The sequence below is a fragment of the Arvicanthis niloticus genome, chromosome 10 (assembly GCF_011762505.2).
Source record: "Arvicanthis niloticus isolate mArvNil1 chromosome 10, mArvNil1.pat.X, whole genome shotgun sequence".
Classification (NCBI taxonomy): Eukaryota; Metazoa; Chordata; class Mammalia; order Rodentia; family Muridae; genus Arvicanthis; species Arvicanthis niloticus.
In genome coordinates, this window is record NC_047667.1 from 75772324 (window position 1) to 75787165 (window position 14842).

Below are 14842 nucleotides of genomic sequence, written 5' to 3' on the forward strand. Positions count from 1 at the left end.
TTCTTTCACAAATGTTCTTTCACTATTGCAGTAATTTTGGTTTAATATTTGGAAAGGTAAATCTTCTTCTTTCAACCTTTATTTTTTAATTTATTTTTTAATTATTATTTGCTTAATGTATTTTTCATAAGGATTTATTATTATAATAATAACACATTTATGAAATAATTACAGATAAATTGACATTGATAGATATCAACAAATTGTGGCAATATATCAATGTCATCCCATCAATATAACTCATTTGCATCCTCTTAAATATTTTGTATACAATTTCTATAGCTGCTCTGACAAAGTATCAAACATTTGCCTCATCCTTATAGAAACAGTTTTTCTCAGTTTCAGAATCATATCAAACATTGAAGAGCAAAATGACTAGTGGCTGACTGCCCTTTCCTTTGAGGATAGAGGAGTTTCTGCTAAGTTCCTGATGTTCTCAACTTCATGATGCCTTTACCTGTAGCCTTGTAGGAGGATTACTGTCATCTCTGCCTTCAGGACTCTATGACTTTCTTCTGTGGAATTTTTCTTTTGCATGAACCTTTTACAATAACACACATTGCAGAGGTGATACTAAGTCTCCTCATCTCAGTATCCTCAGTGAAAACTATTCGTGGATTTTAAACAAATGGATATGTTTTGTATAAGCTTTTAAAATTTTATTATTCTGTCATATATTACATCCTAACTACAGTTTCCCCTCCTTCACCTCCTCCCAGTACTTTCCTCACCTTACCTTACCCCAGATTCAATCCTTTGTATCTATTCAGAAAAGGACAGGACTCCTAGAGACATCAACCAACTCTGGCATAACAAGATAACAGTAAGACTAGGCAGAAATCCTCATATCAAGACTAGATGAGGAAACCAAGTAGGAGGGAAAGAATCCCAACCATGGGCGAAAGAGTCAGAGTCAGCCACAGTTCCACTCTTAGGAGTCACAAAATCACCAAAATAGCCACCATGACATATATGTAGAAGACCTAACACAGACCCATGCAGGCCTTGTGATTGCCACTTCACTTTCTGTCAGCCCCTATGAGCTCTGCTTAGTTGATCCTGTAGGATGTGATCTCCTTGTGTGGATATATTGTACTGTAAATCATTTCCATTCCTGCCATGGAGGGTATTCTGGCTAGTTTTTGTTAACTTGAGATGACTTAGAATTGAATATGACTTAGAATTGAAGGTAGAATCTTGGTTCAGGAATTGCTGCCATCAGGTTGGCCTACAGGCATGTCTATAGAAGATTTTCTTAATTGATGTTTAATTATTGATATGGGCTGGACCACACCACTGTGAGTAGTGCCACATCTGAGTAGGTGGTCTTGATATATACAAGAAAGGAAGCTGAACAAGTCATGGAGACCAAACTAGTAAGCATTATACATGAACCTGCCTCTGCTGGAGTTTTTGTCTTGACTTTCTTTAGTGAAGCATTCTTATTGGGATCTATAAGCCAAATAATCCTACTACATATCCCCCAAAGTTGCTTTTGGTCTGGGGGTTTATTATGAAATAGAAAGCTAAATAGGGAAAGGTCTTGTGTATTCTTTATTATTATATTTCATTATTATATTATTATTATATTTCATATTAGTACAACTAATCTCATATATCTACTGTGAATAATATTCTTCATTTCTATTGTTCTGCTTTTGAAATTAGTAACTTGAAGCATAAGGAATGATTTCTAAATTCATATTAGTTTTAATATGAGCTTTTCTTATTTCTTGTATATCACTATGATGTGTGCAAACCACATATATTACTGTGTGAATGCTTATGATGCATATATTTATTTTGACTTATTTAATAGGAACCTCAATATAGTACTCAGCAGAGATAGTAATAGTAAACATCGTTGACTCTTTATTAATGCATTTCTCAAACTTGTCCTTAAAATTAACACATAGCATTTACTATATAAACAACATTAACATGTATGCATGGACATGTGTGCCCCTCATTTACAATTAACATGTGTATAAGAACATGCATGTACAGATTTATAGTTAACGTGTATGCATGGACATGTATGCACATTATTTATAGTAAACATACATGCATAAGTATATATGCACATCATTGATGCATGTACAATCCCCTGAAGGTTAAACATGATAATTATGACATAATGGACAAATCTGTCTTATTTCTGTTTCATATTCCACTTTTTTCTGGCAACATAAGATTTATTATTTTTATGTGTGCTTAACGTTCAACAAAGTGTTAAAATTACTGATTCCAACAATTTGGGGCTTCATTATGAAACTAAGTATAGTGAATGTAAATTCATAGCTCCTTTAAATTTTTTACCCATGTACAATTGCTAGTCGTGGTTCTCATTTATCCTTGTATTAGTCAAGGTTCTCTAGAGTCACAGCAGGGCATTCTTGTCAGAACAACTAAGACAGGCTCAGTCCTGTGTATGAAATAAAGAAGGGCAAAGGCATAAAGCTTTTGGAGCTGCTTGGCAGGAATCTGACATTTGCCAAGAACAAGGAAATGGGCTTCAGGCAGGAATCTGACATTAGGCTGCAACAAAGAAGTAATTTCAGGCAGGAATCTAAATCTTAGGCTAGAATAAAGAAGTAGACTTCAGACTTGAAAATGACTTTGAGCTAGGACAGGGAAGTAGGCTCAGATATTCTGGTCATCCTAAGAAGCCCTTAGAAACAGTGATCATGGAAGTGTTCACATAATTGGGTTTAATGCTTTGCTTGTTCTTTGACTATTTGTGTTAATTTTCTTGCATGTTCCTTGACTATTTGCATCTGTTGTATGGCTAGTTCCTCAACCTAGAACTGACCTTAATATTTGCATGTAATTTAAATGGTATTTAAAAAAAGAGGAGGAGGGATGGGATGGGGGCTTATGGGGTGGGGAAAGGGGATAACATCTGAAATGTAAATAAATAAAATATCTAATATCTATATCTGTATCTGTATAAAATAACAGTTTCTGTTATGGCTCTGACTTAATTGTTATTTTCTTTCCTCATATTTGAACTTGTTTCTGTGGTCCTCACATTAAAATATTGTTTTGTATTTAGTTCAACATCTGGACTTACTCAAAATTATTTTCTACTGAATACATCAAATTTTTTCTTCAGTATGTATAACACTTCTTTACATGCTATAAACCTTCTATATTGATACTAAGCATTTGTTACAGTTATTATAATAAATGTCACCAACAAGCTAATGTGTAACTCACTTGCTCTGCAGCAGGACTACTATTTTGGGAGGTTCTGGAGACCACAAAGATGGGATCTGCCTGAGAGAATTAAATTACTGACACTGAGATTTTATAAAAATATTGTTTATGGTTCCTTTCTATCTTACTGCTGTTGCTCCAAGGTGCTGCACTGGCTGGCCTGAGCCAAGCCAAGCCTTGAAGTTGAGCAGAGCAAAGCAGAGCTGAGCCGAGTTAAGCTGATGAAAAGGTGGCTCTCTAGTAAAGTGCGGGCGAGCTTCTAGTGGTGAATGATTCCAGAGTGTGTTCTCTTCCCAGGCACTGTTACAGCTCCTATGTGACAGATGTTCTCACACAATGGAGTAATTCTCACGCACCTTCATTCCTTCTAGATAGAATCTTAAATACAGTTTTGGGGTAGTCTGAGGTCTGATCGCAGGTGCTTCCTATTGGCTTGGTCTGAGATGTTAGAGATGCCTCAGCTACATGTGGAGGGGCTTGGAAGAACTGCCTCTACATGACTAATGGCCACAATTCTCTCTATGGGGAGCTGTGTCTATGTGACAGGGGCCTGGTGCCAGGAACAGGTGAAGCTTCTAGAGTCCCTTCTGCATCCCCAGGGCTTCAAGCCCAGCTAATCATTAACAGGCATCCTCTCACTGTCCTCTGCCCACACTATTTCTCTATTTTTTTGTCCACTGCAATGTGATCAGCCACCATGAACCACAGATTTCTACTACAGCAATGATGTTATACCTAACTGCATGGGACAAGCTACTACCATCAAGTGAACTTTTGAGAACATAAGCCAAAACCTTTCCTTTCTTAAATTGTCTTTGTCAGATGTTTTTTTCACATCAACAAGACTTTAACAAATATGAAACCTGATACATTTTATGAGCTATATTCTCTGATGGCTTTTTCTGAGTTTTTATTTTCTCGTAGTTGCCTACATATTAATATATCTACAAGATGGTATTTATAGTCCGCCATGGCCCTGACCAGCACCAGTTCTTTCTCTGGAAAGCAAGGATGGGGGTGTTGGGTTGGTGGATTTTTTCAGGGAGTGTGGCAAAACCAAGTCTTGCAAGAGTAAAAGTTGCTTACTAACAATAATATTTATCTTTCTTAACTCTGTTCTATGCTGGGGCCAGAAACTACTGACTTTTGATGATTAATACCTGCTGTTAACAGTAGGGGAGATTAAGTGAAGAAGTGATTGTTCTGGCTGGTTGTTCTTTTTTATCAGGGGCCAGGGAGAGGATGAGAGTTCCCTTAACTTTTTGTGAGCCAGGAAAAACAAGTCAGGTTCACAGAAATGACAACTCTCATGCAGGTAACACACCCACATTCATAAACACAGACCAGACACTCTGGTCAGATCCTACCACCTGTTTCATCAACTCCACAAGTATTTATGTATATTTACACACACACACACACACACACACACACACACACACACACACACACACACACACATATATATATATATATATATATATATATATAGAGAGAGAGAGAGAGAGAGAGAGAGAGAGACAGAGAGACAGAGAGACAGAGAGAGACAGAGACAGAGATGGTAGATGGAGCAAAAGCTCCCATGAACATGTTTCATTGAGCAAGAGCCAGTTTAGAAAGAAGTCACTCATTCTGGCAAAAAAAAAAAAAAAAAAAAAAAAAACCCTCCAACTTTTATTGGTCAGAGAAAGAAAAAGCTTAGACCTTTTTATTGCTGAATGAAAGATGAAACTGAGTTGTAAAAATCCTCCTGCTTGTAGTCCCTGTCCTTATTTTTTATCCTTTTTCAGGAGAATAATTGATCACATGGTTTTCCAAGCATCTTTACATTCAAAAAGTTCATAATAAATAAGGATTTTTGGCAGGAAGGTTTACATGTGTTTCCATTAAGACTAATACCTAGTTAAACATTTATTATTTATCACTATCTCCACAAGGTCATTCAAAAGTATAAAACAAAAATTCTTATGTCATAAGTTAGCATGGTTTTATCAAGAAGTAAATCATCTGCCTTGTGTCTCATTAGTTTTGGAGTCTAGTATAGATAAATCCAGCCAATGTTTTGTGTTCTCTCCTCGTATCTACAATATATTGTTCATTCTCAGTTTATGACCTTTAGATATCAGATAAGGTTTTCACAGCTAACCTCAAAGGAATGTTTCCCTGATAATAAATTTGTTCCAAGTCTGCTTTCTATCCTAGTGCAATTACTCCATGACACATGAAAATTTACAGAGTCCTAATTGGGGCTTTCATATTACAGAGGGCTCAAAATTACTTATATAAACTTAGGAACTCCATAGAATCATTATTAGGAATTATGAAATCATAAATTTTTCTACAGAGCATTGTTACAAGGGAATACATCTTTGTTAATATGCAGAAAATTTGCCTAGTAAGATGGGGGCTAAAGGCCAGAAATTATTATACTATTTAATAGTGATAGGAAAATCTGTATCAGCTTCAAGATGATGTCTCTTGGGACCTTGCCTTTCAGAGCTCACTCATCATAAGCCATGCATGCAAAAAACAAAATTAAAAATTTAAAAAGAACAGTGGGCTACCTCTATGAAAGTCACCTATTACTTTAGTCTTTTATACATAACTTCTGACAATATTTTATTGCAATGTTCCATTGTTTAGTCTATACTTTTCTCATTCTAGACTTTCTGGTATAGTGATAGTTAGCTCTGTGCCTGTAAAATAAGTGATTTGGGCAGATGTTTGCCCAACCACCGGGAAGAAGGAGATTGTTCTAGACTTCTGCACTGCGTGAGGAAAAGCTGAGGGTCTCACTCAAAACTGAGCTGATTCTCAACAATCTTGGATTTCACTTCCTGCCAGGCTTTCTTGGGTCTCTCTGCTCATATAGCTTCTTATAGCAGGAGAATGAAATTCTTATGTTAAGCTATCTACTTCTTTTTCATTTCCACCTCCTCTGCATTAATGTCCTGATTGTCTTACTACCTAAATCCTACTAAGACCTCAACATTAATAGTATATACCTTCAGTTTTTCTCTGTTGATTTCTAAATAGTTTTAACTCAAGATAAAATTAAATCTACCTTCTGTAGAATACAGCTGCTAGGTTTATATCCACAAAAATGATGGTTAAAATCACTGAAAATGAAATACAACAGAAGATTGGAGGGCATAAGGCAGTCCATAGCCCCTCAGTGTTTTTTACCTAGAGATCTAAAAGAAATCTATAGATACATTAAATGAATGTCTTTACAAGTTTACTAATTCTGTAGCTTTGGAAAAATTGATTTTTTTAACTAGAAATTATATTTTGGTAAAATATATTGTATACACATATATGCACAAATAAGAGCATATGTTACTAGTGAATGTCTCAAATCTTAGCTGAAACATATATATTATACATTATATTTAACAAAATTGATTAGTTATCAGAGTTAAATATGAGCTATGTTTGCGGACTACAAATATCATGTTGATGGTTTTTGTTGTTGTTGTTTATATTCTAAAAGTTTTCTATTTAATTACAATATCAAATATAGGCATAGCTGAAGTTGTTGCATGGATGAAGCTATTGTAATGGAGAAACCCATCCCCTAATCCAAAACCATACCTTGTGTTACCCATTTGACTGCCACAACGTAAATACAAATTCAGAACTGTGTTGGGAAAAGTTAATAGACAGTCTTTTAGCCATTTGCTTTGCTTGTCATTTATTATTGTTGTTTTTACTGTTGTTATTATTATTGCTATTATTGTTATTGCTATTTTTATTATTATCTACCTGTTTACTTTACTGTACAACAAAAATCTGAAAATGATGATAAATTAAATTAAATTAAAATCTAGGTTTTGTAAGACAATGTTCTGTAGTAAATCAAGAAAAAAAAAAAAAAACAATAGACACCAGCATTTTGCCACATATTCTTCACTTGTCCTGGAATCTGACTTTAAATAAAAATAAAAACATTGAATGACTGATAGATAGATGGTAGATAGTTAAATATATTGATAAGCAATACATAGAGCCAAATATTATGCCAGCATTCAATACAAATGGTTAGAAATGTACAGTATAAAACACCCTCTTTTTTTAGATAGCACCTATCCTTTTAATGGTTGGGACATGGGAGTCAGTAGATTGAACCAGCATCATCCTGTGAAATCTTTTGTTGACAATCTTTTTGTCATATTCAGTTATAGGAAGAAAGGGAAATAACATTTAAAGATAATTCTAAGCTTAGTAAAGAAGTAAGAAACAGGAACTTGAACACTCATTTTGGTATTTTAAAGTCCTTTTATATAGTTTATAAATAATCTTGCAAGGTTATATTGCAAAATATTGCAAGGTTATAATTTGAATATCAAATAATTAAAATACAATTTTATATTCACTATTAAACATGAATTCTTTTATAATCTACTTGTTTCTTAAATATAAAAACAATCAACTGAATGGAAATATATGGACAATAAATATCAAATATGTACATTTTAGTTCAAGATATAAATCTAGTCAGTGAAATTCTGAGCTCAAATTTTTTATGTTTGTTTTGGTATTCTAGGAAAACTTGTATTTTGTTACAGAGAGCTGTCATTTTTCCAGTTCTGTTTTTCAGATACATATTGTCAGAAAACCTAAGAGATTAGGACATGATTGTCTTTACACATGCCAATAATTTAGGGTAGCTAGTTCTTGATTCTCCATTAGTGTACATGATAAAAAGCATCCAGAAGAAGAGTGTCAAACAGGCATCAGGAATGGGAGAGCATTTCAGCCTACTTGGACTTGAAGCACCACAAAGATCACCACATTAACTGTGCACTCATTCCCACTTACTAATAGCTCATGCTTATTTACTTCTAACCCTGCAAGACAGAGTGTGCCTTGGACTTACATTGTAAGTTTTGTACCATTACAGAAGGTACAAACTTCTGGTTTAATATCATGTTAGTAATAATCAGAATCATTTACTGATTGTATGCTTGCCGCAGAATTCTCATCTAGTGTACATTTGTCTCTTAATGGAAATGCAGATGCATTTCTTTAACACTTTTATTAGATGACATTGAAAATGAACAATGGTTAAATTGTGTGTGTGTGTGTGTGTGTGTGTGTGTGTACTGGCATACACATAATCATAAAGCCATTGCTATCCAGGCATAAAGATATCAGATATCCAATGTCTCTGAAACTGATATAATATCTAGTGTATGATGAAAAAACAAGAAACTATGACTTTTATGTTTAAAAAATGTTCTCATATAATATATCCTTATGGTTTCCTCTCACTCCTCCTGGTTCCTTCTCAATACCCTTTCTATCTGAATCTACTCCCTGTTTGTCTCTGATGAGAAAATAAACATATTTCTAAGGGATAATAATGAATTAAAATTAATATAATATAGTATAATATAAATAATACAAGCTATCACATAATCCAATCATTGGAATTGGACAAAGTAAACCAAGAGAAAGACAACAGCATAAGAGGAGCTACAAGAATCAAAGGCCCATGCACTGCATACTTAGAAATACCATCAAAGCACTAAAGTGAAAGTCAAAATATATAGGCAGAGGATGTGGTGCAGACCTGTGCAGGCCCTGGGAATGTTGCCTTAGTCTCTGTAAGTTCATATGAGCTTTGCTTATGTTGACTTAAAAAGTTTTGTTTTCTTGATGTTTTCTACACTGTCTGGTTCTTGCATGCTTTTAGATGCCTCTCCCACGAGGTTCCATTTGGTTTGCTGAAACATGAAAACGGGGATTTGATGGAGCTGTCCAATTAAGGGCAGTCTTGAAGTCCCATATATCCCAATCAATTTCTCTTTTTGCTTAAGTTCAGGTCCTGTATTTGGTCCCATCTGCTGTAGGAAGCACCTTTTCTTATGAAGGCTAAGGAAAACACTGATTCAATGAGTATACCAGATGATCATTAAGAATAATTTTATTGTTCTATTTGTTTACTGAACAGCAGTATTTTTTTTACCCTAGATCTCTGGGCCATTTAGTTTACAGGTTCTTATGCTCCCAAGCAGAGTTTGGCATTAGTTGTACCTTACTGAGTGGACTGTTAAGTCAAATGAGTGGACTGGTTGCTAACTTCCACAAGCTTTGTGCTGTAACATATCTTGCAAATAAAACACCATTGTACATCAATGGGCTTATTACTTTACTGAAACAATGTTGTCTCCTTCAGTAGCATGCTGATATCTTCTTGTACAAAAGACTCTAGCACATAGGGAGGAAGGTGCAAACTAGACTTCTTCGTGTCAAATATGGTGTATATGTGTTGTCTTCAGCAATGGGGACTTGATGCCAGCTTCTGGAGAGCAACCTATAGTCTTGACAACAGAATGAGTTTTGGGGGGGAAGACTTATATAATACCCCTATGCCAAACAACTCATTTATACAAAGCCAATTACCAGGACTAGAAAATTTTTTTGGTGACAAGAGATGCCCATTTGGTGATTTCATATAGACCACCTTATATATATGCAACAGAAACTCATGCCACTTGGCATCATCAGAAACCAGTTCTCCCACCACAGCAATCTCTGGATACTCTAACACACCCAAAAAGCAAGGCTTATACCTAAAATCTCACCTGATGAAGATGATAGAGGATCTTAAGAAGCACATAAATAACTTCCTTACAAAAATATAGGAGAACAAACACAGGTAAACATGTAGAAGCCCTTAAAGAGGAAACACACAAACCCCTTAAAGAAATGTAGTAAAACACAAACAGGTGAAGGAATTGAATAAAACTGTTCAGGATCTAAAAATTGAAACAAAGAATAAAGATATTAATAAGGGGATGCAAGAAAATTCTGCATTTAGAAATCCTAAGAATGAGATCAGGAGTTATCTTCAATAGAATATGAGACATTGAAGAAGGAATATCAGGCATAGAAGATACTATATAATATATTGACAAAACAGTCAAAGAAAATTCAAAGTGCAAAAAGCACCTAACCCAAAACATCCAGAAAATTCAGGACACAATGAAAGACTAAACCTAAGAATAAAAAAAAAAAAATTAGAAGAGAGAAAAGATTCCCAATGCAAAAGGCCAGGAAATATCTTCAACAAAATCATAGAAGAAAACATCCCTAAGCTAATGAAAGAGACTGTAAACATACAAGAAGCCTACAGTACACCAAATAGATTTCAACAGAAAAGAAATTCCTTCTGTCACATAATCATCAAAACACTAAATACAAAGAACAAAGAAAGAATATTAAAAGCGATAAGAGGAAAAGGGCAAGTAACATATAATGAATGACCTATGAGAATTACACCAGACTTCTCATCAGAGATTCAAAAAGACTAAAGATCTTGGACAGCTGTCATGCAGACCCTAATAGAACACAAATGCCAACCAAGGCGACTATACCCAGCAAACTTTCAACCACCATAGATGGAGAATACAAGATATTCCTCAGCAAAACCAAATTTAAGCAAATTCTTTCCACTCATCTAGCCCTACGGAGGGAAGCTGATAGGAAAACTCCAACACAAGGAGGGAAGCTACACATAAGAAAAATCAAGAAATTAATCACCTCAAAACAAACCCTGAAGAAGAGAACCAAACAAACATAATAACACCACTTGAAACAAAAATAACAGGAACCAAAAATCATTGGTCTTTAATAACTCTCAACATGAATGGACTCGATTCCTTAATAAAAAGACAAAAGCTAACACACTGCATACATAAACAGATCCCAGCACTTTGTAGCATACAGGAAACATACCTCAGTATCAAAGACAGATTCTACCTCAGACTAAAAGGGTGGAAAAAAATTTAAAGCAAATGGTTCCAGGAAACAAGCTGGGGTAGTTACTCTAATATCCAATAAAGTAGAATTTCAACAAAAAGTTATGAAAAGAGATGAGGAATACACTTCATATTCATCAAATGAAAAATCCAACAAGATATGCTCTCAATTCTTTAAATCTACACCCAAAGGCAAGGGCAAACACAGTTGTAAAAGAAATGTTGTTAAACCTAAAAACAAACATTGATCTTCACATAGTAATAGTGAAAGACGTCAACACCACACTCTTACAAATGGACAGATCAAGGAAAAAGAAACTAAACAGACAGATAATGAAACTAAAAGAAGTTATAAACCAAATGAATTAAATAGATATCTACAGAAGATTTTACCCTAAAACAAAAGAATATAACTTCTTCTCAGCACCTCATGGTACATTCTCCAAAACTGGTCATATAATCAGATGAAAAACAAGCCTCAACAGATTAAAAAAAAAGATTAAAATAATCCCATGCATTCTGTCACAACACCACAGACTAAGGCTGTTCTTCAATAACAACAAAAATAACAGAAAGCCCACATATGCATGGAAACAATAACTCTCTACTTTATGATAACTAGGTCAAGGAATAATAAATAAACTAAAGACTTTTTAGAATTTATTGAAAATGAAGGCACAGCATACCAAAAGTTATGGGACACAATTAAAGCTGTGCTAAGAGAAAAACTCATAGCACTGAATACCTGCATAAAAAAAAATTGGAGAGGTCGACACTAAAAATTTAAGAGCATACCTGAAATCTCTAGAACAGAAAGAAGCAAATAAAACCAAGAGGAATGGATAACAGAAAATTATCAAACTCAGAGTTGAAACAAAGAGAATTATACAAGGCATCAACAAAACTAAAAGCTGGTTCTTTGTGAAAATCAACAGGATAAACCTTTAGCCAAACTAACTAAAGGGTGTAGAGACGGTATTCAAATTAACAAAATCAGAAATGAAAAAGAAGACAACAAAAATGAGGAAATTTTAAAAACTCATCAGATCCTACTACAAAAGCAAATACTCAGCAAAACTGGAAAATCTATACCAAATGGACAACTTTCTAGAAAGCTAGCAGGATCAAAGTTAAATAAATACCAGATAAACTATCCAAATAGTCTCAACTCCTAAGGAAACAGAAGCAGTCATTAAAAGTCTCACAATCTGCTTGTTGACTTTTTTGAGTTCTGTAGTTCTGTAGACTGGATCTTAGGTATTCTGTATTTTTTTTTTTTTTTGGCTAATATCCACTTATTAGTGAGTACATACCATACATGTCATTTTGGTTCTGAGTTACCTCACTTAGGACAATATTTTCTGGTCCCATCCATTTGCCTGCAAAACTGAGGATATCCTCATTCTTAATAGCTGAGTGGAATTCCATTGTGTGAATGAATCACATTTTCTGATCCATTCTTCTGTGTGGGACATCTGGCTTGTTTCCAGCTTCACCTGTGGCATGGTGAGGCATTTTTGGTTATATTCCCAAGAGTGGTACTGCTAAGTCTTCAGGTAAATCTCTTCCCAATTTTCTGAAGAACCTCCAGATTGATTTTCAGAGTAGTTGTACCAGTAGTAATGGAGAAATATTTCTCTTTCTCCACATCCTCACTAACATGTGTTGTCACCTGAGGTTTTGATCTTAGCTATTCTGATTGGTATAAGGTAGAATTTCAGGGTCGTTTTGATTTTTCATTTCTCTGATCACTAAGTACTTTGAACATTTCTTTAGGTGCTTTTAGCCATTTGAGATTCCTCTGTTGTGAATTCTCAGTTTAATTCTATAAACCATTTTTTGATTGGGTCAATTGGTTTTCAGGTGGTTAGCTTCTTGAGTTCTTTATATATTTTAGATATTAGCCCTCTATTGGATGTGGGGTTAGTGAAGATATTTTTCCCAATCTGTAGGTTGCCAACTTCTGTTATTGACTAAGTTCTTTGCATTACAAAACTTTCCAGTTTCATGTGGTCCCATTTATCAATTCTTAATCTCATGGAGCATGAGCCATTGGAGTTCAGTTTAGGAAATGTCCCCCTGTACCAATGAGTTCAAGGCTCTGTCACTTTCTTGTCTATTATATTCAGTGTATCTGGTTTTATGTTGAGGTCCTTGATCCACTTGGATTTGAGCTTTGTGTATGGTGACAAATATGGGTCTATTTTCATTTTTCTACATACAGACAGCCACTTAGACCAACTCCATTTATTGAAAATGCTTTCTTTTATTCTTTGTATATTTTTGGTGTCTTTGTCAAACATCATGTATCTGTGAGTGTGTGGTTTTACTTCTGGGTCTTCAAATCTAGTCCATTGATCAACATGTCTGTCTCTATACCAATACCATGCAGTTTCTGTCACTATTGCTCTGTAGTAAGGACATTCCTGTCTTGAGGACAGAAATGGTGATTCTCCCAGCTGTTCTTTTTTGTTGTTGTTGTTGTTGTTAAGAGTTGTCTTTGCTATTCTGGGTTTTTTTGCCTTATCAGATGAATCTGAGAATTGCTCTTTCCATGTCTTTGAAGAATTGTATTGGGTTTTTTATGCTGACTGCATTGAATCTGTAGATTGCCATTGGATGGTCATTTTTACTATATTAATTCTGCCAATGCATGAGCACAGAAGATCTCTCCATTTTCTAAGATCGTTGAACATTTTTTTTTCTTGAGAGGCTTAATGTTATTGTCATACAAGTCTTTCACTTGTTTGGTTAGAGTTACCTCACTATATCTTATATTATTTGTGGTTATTGTGAAGGGTGTTGTTTTCCTAATTTCTTTCTCATCCTGTTTATCCTTTGAGTAGAGGAAGGCTACTGATTTATTTGAGTTAATTTTATATCTGGCCACATTGCTGAAGTTGTTTATCAGCTGGAGAATTTCTCTGATAGAATATTTGGGGCCGCTTATATATACTATCATATCATCTGCAAATAGTGATACCTTTATTTCTTCTTTGCCAATTTTTATCCCCTTGATGTCTTTTTGTTTGTCTTATTGTTCTAGCTAGCAGGTAAAATACTATATTGAATAGATATTGGGGGAGTGTGCATACTTGTCTTGTTCTCTATTTTAGTGGATTCCTGCAAGTATACCCAAGATACAGTCCACAGAACTCAAAAAGTTCAACAAGCTAAAGAGCCCAAGTGAGGATGCCTCAGTACCACTGAGGAAGAGAAAGAAAGCAGTCACAAGTGGTAAGGGAGGGGGGGACCTGGAAGGGAAAGAGGATGGGATGGACAGGAGAGGGGAATCTGATCTGATATTGGGTGAGGGAAAAGGACTGAAGCCCTGAGGGTCAGCAGAAAGAATGGAACAGAAAACCTATGGAGGTAGCAGGACCCTCCAGAATGCACCAGAGACCTGGGAGATGAGAGATTCTCAGGACTCAAAGGAAGGGACCTTAGATGAAATTCCCTAAAGTAGGGAGAGGGAACTAATACAGCCCACCTCCAGCAGAAAGACAGGCTATCAAATGAGGGAGGGGGTTGCCATGCCACAGTCAAAACTCTGACTCATAATTGTTCCTGTCTGAAAGAACTACAGGGATGGAAATGGAAAAGAGACTGAGGAAAAGAAGGTCCAGCAACAGGCCCAAAGTGGGATCCAGCTCAAGGTGAGGTCCCAATGCCTGCCACTATTACTGAGGCTATGGAGTGCTCACAAAAAGGGACCTATCATAACTGTCCTCTGGAAGACCCAAAGAGCAGCTAGAAGAGTCAGTTGCAGATATTTGTACCCAGCAAAGGACAGAAGCTGCTGACCCCTGTGGTTGAATTAGGGAAAGGCTGAAAGAAGCTGAAGAGGAGGGCGACCC